At 47.8% G+C, this 2,151-nt stretch overlaps 1 pseudogene; it reads right to left on the reverse strand.

Moving 5' to 3' along the window:
- Window positions 1–958: 958 nt before the first annotated feature.
- Window positions 959–1,948, reverse strand: LOC141516075 (methyl-CpG-binding domain protein 3 pseudogene; annotated as a pseudogene).
- Between the last annotated feature and the right edge of the window lie 203 nt (window positions 1,949–2,151).

The following is a 2,151-nucleotide window of genomic DNA, read 5'->3' on the forward strand; positions in this document are numbered from 1 at the left end:
CAAATTATAGACCAATCTCCCTAATGAACATTCTTGCAAAAATATTTTTTGATATTATCAATTTATTAAAGAAAGGTGAACTTTTTAAAACGAGGATGAGACTCTCACAGCTCCATGTACTGTGTAGTCGTGTAAACAAACTAAAGGTGAGGCTTTCCACATCTGCTCTCCGGAAGGGGCAGAAGTCCTGGCGCCAGAATCAAGTCCCTCCCTTCTTACCGATGGCTCTTCTGTTTTGCTTGGAAGCATTTCCCCAACCTCACTCGAGTAACCACACTCAAAATTTCATAGACCACTTCTCTCTTCTGCTACCCCACCTATGGGATGCTGAGGACCCCAGGAACAGGCTACTCTGGGAGTATTTCTTTGTTGGCAGCTTAGTTCCATGATGCAGAATAAAATAAGGACAATACAAAATTAGAGTATGTTTGAAGAAACTTAGCATGACAGGTGAATCTGATTCCTGCAGATCTTCCCAGTTTATACTAGCTTCAGCTCTGAAACATTTTATAAAGGAATTCTGGCAATGGGTTAGGGAAAAGCAGGTTGTAAGAGTATCACACCCTTATTTTACTCCCGGTCCTTCCTCAAGATCAGTCTGGACATGAAATTCAGTGACCTGAATTCACATATGGAACAACAAACCAAAGCATAAAAATGGTCTCTTAAGAGTTGGGTATTATCAAGCAGGTTACTGGGGAGAGGCCAAGCAGTGAAGAAGAGCCTCTCTTACTTTAAAAGACCCAGAGGGAGAGAGAAAATGCTGAACCTAGGTCAAAAAGTTAAAGGTACCAAAGGCCTGGGAAATTTTACCATACTGAACTAGTGACCACTTAATAAGAAGGGGAAATTGCATGTCTATCATAAACCCGTTTAGCTTCTCCCCACCTGACATGGGAAGGGAAAAGAGGGACATGTGTCTTTCAAAAGAGTCAATTGTTACTCTCTGATGCCCAACTCTTTCCTCTAGTGGACAAGGGTGTTTGATCTTCTAGGTATGGTAGATGCAGTTTAGTCCTTGGACATGCCTGGCTTTGGGAATGGTTGTGCTGGCCCTGCTGCTACTTTACAGGTCAATCTTGGCTGGATCTTCCTGGACTATACAGTCTCCATCTCATGGTCTTGGTCCTGCTCCTCTTCTTCTTCCTCTTCCTCTTCTTTCTCCTCTCCAGTTCCCTTCTCTCCAGGAGCATCCCCATCCCTAGCAATCTCTTCCACATGAGCAAGCATATCGGCCATCAGTGCTTCCTCCAACCTCTTTCTCACCTGCTGTACAAGTTCTTCCTGTTTCCTGATGTCTTCATCAGTCACCATGAAGGCTTTGCAGAGTGGTTGGGAGGTATTAAGCCACACCCCAGGGTTCTTCTCAACGGCAGCTGAGAGCTGCCCAGTGATGGGCATTGTACTAGTGTGCAGGGCACTGGCAATAGCAGAGAGGAGGGTTTCATCAGTGCAACCTGGACCAACCCCTTGCAAACCTTTAGGAAGATCCATTGTTTTCACAAGCTCTTCTGCAATGTCAAAGGCATTCAATCCACTTAGTTTCTTTTCCCAAAAAAGCTGTCGAGGCTGGTCCACAGCCTTCTGTGGATCACTCTTTACTTTATTACTGGGATGGTTAGTAATCTTGGTAACAGTCTGTTTGAAGATGGATGCCGTCTGCCGGACAGGGAGTGCAGTATTTAAATCTGGTTTTCTTTTGGCTTGGTTAGAACAGTCATAGCGCATCCTCTGTCGATTCTTGTTCATCTTACTCAAGAGCATTTTCCCTGTTCGAAAGTCAAAAGTGCTCAGGTCCATGGAGCTCCCCAGGTAACGGGCTAGCTGAGGTTTGCTTCGGAACTTCTTCCCACTCGGGCTGGGCGCCGCCGCCGCGCGCTGCTTCCTGCCCGAGAGGAGCCCCCGGGGCCCCTTCGCCTTGGACATGGCCCCGGCGCCGCCGCCGGCTCCCACCTGGCGCACCTGGGCGAGCGCGCGCGCGAGCCAGCCAGAGACTCGGGGCCGCCGCTGCCGCCACCGCCGCCGCTGCCACGAGGCGCCTGGGGCAACAGCCCGGCCGGCTCCCTGCAAAAATATTAAATAAAATTGTAGCAAAGATTACAGCAACTCATTACTAGCATAATAAACCATGATCATATAGGACTTATGCCA

The sequence above is a fragment of the Macrotis lagotis genome, chromosome 3 (genome assembly GCF_037893015.1).
Source record: "Macrotis lagotis isolate mMagLag1 chromosome 3, bilby.v1.9.chrom.fasta, whole genome shotgun sequence".
NCBI lineage: Eukaryota > Metazoa > Chordata > Mammalia > Peramelemorphia > Peramelidae > Macrotis > Macrotis lagotis.